Here is an 8,670-nt window from a genome sequence, read left to right as displayed (position 1 = left end):
TAGTGGGAATTAGCATTAACACAGTGCATTTTGATTTAATCTTAAGGCAACATTTAGTTGTTAAACATAATGGGCAAATGGGAGGGTGGGCATGGGAGGGGGACTAGTTGCCCTCCAATGATTTTAGGCTCTTGAAAAGGGCATTAGCACTTTCTATTTCAACCGAATGAGCCCTTTTCGAAGTTCCTACGACAACTCCTTCGATAAGAAGTGCCCTGGTCTAAACAACAACAACAACAAAAAATAATACTTTATACCCATCGATCTTTACTATAAAAATTTCGAGCCTTCCAATCACTTTCGACTATTAGAAAGGGCACTAGGCCTTTCGATTTCCAATCGAATGAGCCCTTTTTGAAACGACAGCGCTTTCTATAAACACCTTATATGCCCCCAGGGCATAAATCACAACCCTACCCTAAAGGCTGTTAGGGTGGTTGTCATCCTCTAAGACCTAATTTCCAGAACTTTCAACTACGTTAAACAAAATGGCTATCTCAAAATTTTGATTGGATGTGTTTGGGGAAATGGTGGAAGTGTGAGGGGCGTTGGTTGCTCTTCAATCACTTTCAATTATTAAAAATGGCACTAGCCCTTTCAATTTCCAATCAAATGAGCCCTTTTGAAGTTTCTACGACAGCACTTTCAATAAAAACCTTATATGCCCCCAGGGCAGAACCTTTCAAACCCTGCCCTGAGGGCTGGGGGGGTCATTCTCAAAGACCTAATTTTCAGAACTTTCTACTATGTTGAACAAAATGGTTATCTGGAAATTTTGATTGGATGTGTTTGGAGGAATGGTGGGCGTGAGAGGAGGGGGTTATCATCCTAAAAGACCTAATTTCCAGAACGTTCACCTACTTTGAACAAAATGAATATCTCAAAATTTTGATTGGATGTGTTTGGGAAAATGATGGGTGTGAGAGGGGCGTTAGTTGCTATCCAATCACTTTCAACTATTGAAAAAAGCACTAGCCCTTTCAATTTCCAGATAACAGAGTCGTTATTCAAATTTCTACGACAAATATTTGAGTAAAAACCTTACATGCCCCCGGGAGATAAGTTATAATCCTCGTCATTGCGCCTGTGGAGGGAGTATCTTGCTTGAGGGTACATTTTCCAAGATTTCGAACCACGTGGAACAAAATAGCCAACTCAAAATTTTATTGGATGTGTTTGGGGAAATGGTGGGCGTGGAAGGGGTGTTAGTTGCCTTCCGATCACTTTCAACTATTAAAAAGGGTACTAGCCATTTCAACTTTCAATCGAATGAGCCCTTTTTGAAGTTTCTACGACAACGTATTCTATAAAAACCTTAAATGCCCCCGAGGCATAGCTTACAACCCTTGCCCTGAGGGCTGTGGGGGGTTGTCATCCTCAAAGACCGAATTTCCATAACTTAAAACTACGCTGAGCAAAATGGCTATCTCAAAATTTTGGTTGGATATGTTTGGGGAAAAGGTGGCCGTGAGAGGAGGGTTAGTTTCCCTTCAATCACTTTCGACTATTAAAAAGGGCGATAGTCCTTTGAATTTCCAATCGAATGAGCCTTTTTGAAGTTTCTACAACAACGTCTTCTATAAAAACGTTATATACCACCAGGGCATAACTTACAACACTTGCCCTGAGGGCTGTGGGGGAGTGTCCTCCTCAAAAACATAATCTCTATCCGGAAATTAACTGTGCTGAACAAAATGGCTGTGACAAAATTGTGATTGGATGTGTTCCGGGAAATGGTGGGCGTGAAAGGGGCGTTAGTCGCCATCCAATCAATTTCGACTAATGAAGCGGGCACAAGCCACTCCAATTTCCAATTGAATGAGCCCTTTTCGAAGTTTCTACGATAACTTCGTCGATACGAAGTGCCCTGCTCTAAAGGAAAAATACAATAAATAATACATTGTGCCAACATCGTTCTTATATGCCCCCAGGGCACAACTTAAAACCCTTGCCCCGAGGGCTGTGGGGGATTGTCCTCCTCAAAAACATATTTTCTATGTGGAAATCAACTACGCTGAACAAAATGGCTATCCTAAAATTTTTATTGCATGTATTTGGGGTAATAATGGGCGTGAGGGGGCGGGCTAGTTGCCCTCTAACCACTTTCTACTATTAAAAAGGGCCCTAACCACTCCAATTTCCAACCGAATGAGCCCTTTTCAAAGTTTCTACGACACATCCTTCAATACGAAGTGCCCTGGTATAGAAAAATAAATAATAAGTTGTGCCAACATCGTTCTTTACTTAGGCAGCGCGATTGCGCTGCCTATGATTTCTTTAAAAAAAACTTTTTCCACGAAATAAGTTTTTCAAAGAAAAGTTAAGAACTTTATTAAACCAAAAATGAGCAAAAATGAAATAAAATAATCTACCAAGCGGGAAACTACCACAAATCAGCATCAATAAATAAATGAAACCCAAAACGAACAGAAATTACAATAAATAACCGAGTCAAACTCAAAACAAGCAGAAATTAACATGAGTATAGGGCTCAAAACTCCTATGCCTTCCCGAGGCCAGAACATAATTTGTACTTTACTGCAAAAAATAAAAATGTTTTTACTGTTATAACTTTAAAAATCGAATAATATTAACATTTTGATTGCTAAATATCAGTATGTTTATATTAAACTGACAGTGCACATTCATTTGTATTTTTTTCAGTAAAGTGCAAATTATGTTCTGGCCTTGGGAAGGCATAGGGGTTTTCAGCCCTACTCATGTTAATTTCTGCTCGTTTTGAGTTTGACTCGGTTATTTATTGATGCTTGTTTGTGGTAGTTTCACGCTTGGTAGATTATTTTGATTATATTTTTGCTCATTTTTGGTTTAATGGAGTTCATTACTTTTCTTTGAAAAACTTATTTTGTGGAAATTTTTTTTCTAATTAATTTCTTTTTGTTTTATATTGACATAGTCTTTTCAAGGAAAAAGAAAATAATTCTTTAAATATTTTCGTGTTTTTAACACTTTATAGTTTGGCCTGCTGTTTGTATGCTGAAGACATTTTTTTAGCAATTTTTATCAACATAGAACCTTTCAAAAATCTGGACACAAATAATAGTGTTTAATTTAGTTTCATACCTCCTCTAGTTGACCTGAAATAGAAAACTTGATAAGATTCGCAAAAAAAAAAATTGTTTACTTTCTTTGATAGCTTAGATACACTTACGCCATTTTGATTTGGTTAAATTTTAAGAGCAGAAGTAGCCCCGAAAGTTTGAACATAATACCCTCAGTCGTTCCTGGGATACTGTTGAGATGCCTTATTGGGGATTAGCATTAACACAGTGCATTTAGTTTAATCTTAATGCAACATTTAGTTTTTAAACAGAATGGACAAATGAGAGTGTGGGTGTAGGAGGTGGACTATTTGCTCTACAATCACGTTCGAATATTAGAAAGGGCATTAGCCATTTGCAATTTTGGTCGATTGATTCTTTTTCAAAGTTCTTACGACAACTCAATCGATACGGAGTGCCCTGGTCTAAACAAAAAAAGAAAAAAAAGAATAATACATTGTACCCAAATCGATCTTTACTATAAAAATGTCAAGCCTTCCCCTCAGTTTCGACTATTAAAAAGGGCACTAGCCCTAACAATTTCCAATCGAATGAGCCCTTTTTTAGTTTCTACAGCAACGCTTTCTATAAACACCCTATATGCCCTCAGGGCATATACCAGGGCATATACCAACCCTTGCCTTGAGGGCTTTGAGGGGGTTGTCATCCTCAAAGACTTAATTTCCAGAACTTTCACCTGCGTTAAACAAAATGGCTATCCAAAATTTTGATTTGATGTGTTTGGGGAAATTGTGGGCGTGAGAGGGGCGTTAGTTGCTCTCCAATCACTTTCAACTATTAAAAAGGCACTTGCCCTTTCAATTTCCAATTGAATGAGCCGTTTTGAAGTTTCTACGACAACACTTTCAATCAAAACCTTATATGGCCCAGGGCATAACTTACAACCCTTGCCCTGAGCGATGTGGTTGTCATCCTCAAAGACATAATTTTGGACCTTTCAACTACGTTGAACGAAATGGCTATCTTAAAATTTTGATTGGATTTGTTTTGAGAAACGGTGGGCGTGAAGGGGGGGGGGTTACTTGTCATCCAATCACTTTTGACTATTAAAAAGAGCACTAGCGGTTTCCATTTCCAATCGAATGATTCCTTTTTGAAGCTTCTACGACAACGCTTTCTATAAAAAAAACATTGTATGCCCCAAGGGCATAACTTACAGCCCTTGCCCTAAGGGTTCTGGGAGGAGTGTCATCCTCAAAAACATAATTTCCAGACCCTTTAACTACGTCGAACGAAATGGTTATCTCACAATTTTGATTGGATGTGTTTGGGGAAATGGTGGGCGTGAGAGGGGGGTTACTTGCCCTCCAATCACTTTTGAATATTAAAAAGGGCACAAGTCTTTTAAATTTACAAACGAATGAATCATTTTTGAAGTTTATATGATAACACTTTCTATAAAAAAAACCTTTTATGCCGCCAGGACATAGCTTACAACCCTAAGGGCTGTGAGGGGAGTGTCATCCTGAAAAACATAATTTCCAGACTTTTTAACTACGTCGAACAAAATACCTATCTCAAAATTTGGATAATGGTGTTTGGGAAAATGGTGGGTGTGAGAGGGGTGTTAGTTATCCTGCAATCACTTCCGACTATTAAAAAGGGCAAAAGGCCTTCTAATTTCAAATCGAATGAGCCTTTTTTGAACGTTCTATATCATAACTATCTGTAAAAAACCTTCCCCACCACACGAGAATTGCTTACCACCAATACCCCGAGGGCTCCCAGGATACCTCGATACTAACCGTCTAGTGTCAGAAATCTTTTACAGAGTTAGACAAAATAGCAATCAAGCTATTTTATTGGATTTTTATGGGAAAAAGATGGGTGTGAGAGGGGTGTTAGTTGTCCTCAAATCACTTTCGACTATTAAAAAGCGCACTAGCCCTTTGAATTTCCAATCGAATGAGTCCTTTTTCAAATTTTTACGACAAAGCTTTCAATAAAAACCTTATATGCCCTCAGGTCATAACTTACAAACCTTACCCTGAGGGCTGTGGGGGGTTGTCATCCTCTTAGATATAACTTCCGGACCTTTCAACTACTCTGAACAAAATGGCTATCTCAAAATTTTGATTGGACGTGTTTGGGGAAAAGGTGGGCGTGATAGGGGGTTAGTTGCCCTCCAATCAGGGGCGTAGGGCGCGGGCAGGGGGGGGGGCAGCTGTTTCCCCCCTCCCTGGACCTTCAAATTTACATTAGAAATGGCTGAAAAAGCAGATGGTTGGAAAAGCAGTTGATAAAAGGCCCTCCATCACACTATCGACTGCCCCCTCCCCCTAGACAATATGCTGCCTAAGCCCATGCCTCCAGTCACTTTTGACTATTAAAAGGGGCACTAGCCCTTTGAATTTCTAATCGAACGAGCCTTTTTTCAAGTTTCTACGACAACGCTTTCTATAAATACCTTATATGCCCCCAGGGCATAACTTACAATCCTTGCCCTAAGGGTTGTGGGGGAGTGTCATCCTCAAAAACATAATTTCTATTTGGAAATCAACTACGCTGAAAAAAATGACTGTCTAAAATTTTGATTGGATGTGTTTGGGGAAACGGTGGGCGCGGAAGGGGTGTTAGTTGCCTTCCAATCACTTTCGACTATTAAAAAGGGCAAAAGCCACTTCAATTTCCAATCGAATAAGCGCTTTTCGAAGTTTCTACGAAGTTTCTACGAAACTCCTTCGATACGAATTACCCTGGTCTAAAAAAAAAAAAATAATACATTTTGCCAACATCGTTCTTTACATAGGCAGCGCTATTGCGCTGCCTATGACTAATGTCGATTGTATAATCGATGTTAAAAGTTTCAAGGCTTCTGGCGCAATAAAACTCTTTTAAAGGAATGGATTTAGAAGGAATAAACACTGGCGTAATAGTAAAATGGAATTGAGTGCCATAAGTCAATATTATTGAAGAATTTGTTTTTCACGGAGTATTAGTTAAATTTTTCTTTTTTTGCACAAAAAAAAAAAAAAAAAATCCCAAATGCATTTTATTGCCGCGAAGGCACAAATGACACTGGTTTTATGGAGGGAGAGGATCTAATGGGAAGGTAAAACCGTACATGTCAATGGCAATATCAGCCTGCTTTAAATATAAATCATTACAAATGCTAATTTATGGTCGTTCTCAGTCTAAAACTGTCCTTTACTTTTTGTGGAAAAACTGTTTTTTAATAACAGTAATTTTGGCTAATAGGCTTTACCAGCCAAAAGTAAGGACTCCTGTGCCTTTTATATGTCACTCCCCCTCTTTTTTCTTTTGTTTTCTTGGCTACTTTTCATGGAAGGGATGATTCACGGAGTGGGCTCGTTTGATTGGAAGTTAAAAGTTTCGATTCCTTTTTCAAAGTCAAAAGTAAATGAAGGGAAACCTGTTTCCATATCCTGCCCTGTTTTGCTACTGGGCCCCATACTCTGATCGCAATTTTGATATAGCCATTTCGTTCAGAGTAGTCAAAGAGTGCGAAAACAATGCCTTGAGGGATGACGTGATCCCCACAACACCGGGGTAAGAGTTGTAAGTAATGCAATTGCTAATTGTTTACACATGGGTTTTACAATGGAAAAAGGAAAGTTTGTTTGACCCTGGGTGTGTAATTGGATCTAAACTTCCAGAGATTGTTTTCTGGGTTAAAAGAATCGCACATCCTATTATTGGAGGGGGATGTTGTTAGGGGGCCCAAAAAAGGACCAACAAACATTTTTCAATGGGCTTGAAACTTACATCCTTGAGTCTCTAGGCCAAGGGGACCCCACTGCAGAAGCGAAAACAGGAAAAAAAAATTGTTCCCACTGAAAACAGTCTTACCAAGGCAGAGAAAAGGGCGAAAAAAAATATTTGGTTGTAGAAACTTAGGAGGAGGTTCATTCTATTAGACATTGAATGTTCTAGTGTGCTTTTCAAAAACCGAAAACGATGCAACCATCCCCCTCCCGTTGAAGGGACTAGTAAGCACACCTCTGGGGTTGAAATCACCCCCATATTCCTAGGGGCCCTATATTATGTGGTCTACCAATTGTTCATAGATAGATTATAGTATAAAACGCGGCCATGTTTGGCCTTGGGTGTTCGATCAGCTAGGAACTCATAAGGATCGTTCGTTAAGACAGGATTCCCAGAGATCCCAAGATTTCTAGAATTTCTAGATTCCAAGATATACTCCGGAATTGACACACGTACCTGAGTAAATTAAAAGACGCTACATGCGCCCAAGTTTTCAAATTATCTGCAATATCTCAGGAATGTTTTAGGAGATTGAGTTAAAAATATCAGTCAGTGTTGGGGGGACGTCAAGTGGACGTTAAATTTTGCAGGGCAGAAAGGACAGTGGTAAAATGAAAGACATTATGTGTATTCAGGTCATCGAGATAGCTTATTTACAATATTTTGTGAGTGGGTTCGGGAGTTTCAACTTTCAAGTAATGTTGGGGGAAGGTGGGGAGAGAGTGTGGCAAGAAGACTTAAGACTTTGTGCTGGGGGGGGGGGAGAAAAGGGAATACATTTTCCTCTCCAATCCACCAATTTATTTTTTGCATTAAAAGGTCCTATGGGGCTTATAATCTATGCATGGTTGAGCAGTGAGGTAAACCAAGAGACACTAAGTATTGCCAGGTTATCAAATGTCACATATGTAATATCTTGGGTATGACTTTAGGTATCAAGTTGGAACTTTCAAGAAACGGTATGGGGGAAGGGAAGGAGACGCTGAATTATGACTTTTGGAGAGGGCAGAGCTAAGTCGAAAGCCATTATGAGCATTTTGGTTGTCAAAATAGCTTACCTACAGTAATTCCGTAAGACTTCGGAGGATGGAGGGAAACTTTCAAATAGTACTGGAGAAGGAAGGTGAGAGGGGCAAGGGGCTTCAATTGTTGTTATTTGAGGGATGGGGATGGCCGAAATGTACTTTGTTTCCATTAAGCCCTAATGATTTTGCACTATAGGTAATTATAGGACTTAGAATCTACTCACGATTAGGTAGCGAGGTAAATCTTATTGTTAACAGGTTATCTAAACAGGGTATGGGGAATATCTTAGGAATGGCTCGGGATATCAACTTACAACCTTTCAAGGAGTTTTTTTTTTGGTGGGAGGGAGAGACATTTGGACCTTTAATTTTAAATTGAGGCAGGGGGTATGAAAGGTTCAGTTTTGTCTCAAATCCACCCAAAAGTGTTGGCACTTCAATCCCTTTTTGACTAGAATCTGTTTGTGGTAAAGTTTAATATAGACAATTTTTTTTAAGATTTGTTTAATTGAGTTGGTTCATTTTAGCCTGCATAAAACGATTTAGCATCGATTCCCCGTTACACGTTGCAACCATGGTTGGTGCATAACCTAAAATTAAAGGATGACAAGGTAAGCAAAGAGAAATGTCGCTGATACAAACCTGAAGAGTCATGAACGAAGTTGCTTTTATCTTACTCGGAAAAGTTTTTTCCTAAAGGCGGCAACATACAGAAAGTGAGAAGAGTGTATTAACTGAAAGGGAATGCAAAGAGATGTCGGTATAGTTTTGCCTCAGCTATTCGTAAGAAGGGTCAATTGACCTTTGTGTTGGGTGGAAGGGGTGACTAAAGCCTC

Source organism: Artemia sp. Qi Xiang Cuo, chromosome 6 (genome assembly GCF_049724085.1).
Source record: "Artemia sp. Qi Xiang Cuo chromosome 6, ASM4972408v1, whole genome shotgun sequence".
Lineage (NCBI taxonomy): Eukaryota > Metazoa > Arthropoda > Branchiopoda > Anostraca > Artemiidae > Artemia > Artemia sp. Qi Xiang Cuo.
Note: the sequence above shows the minus strand (reverse complement) of the source record.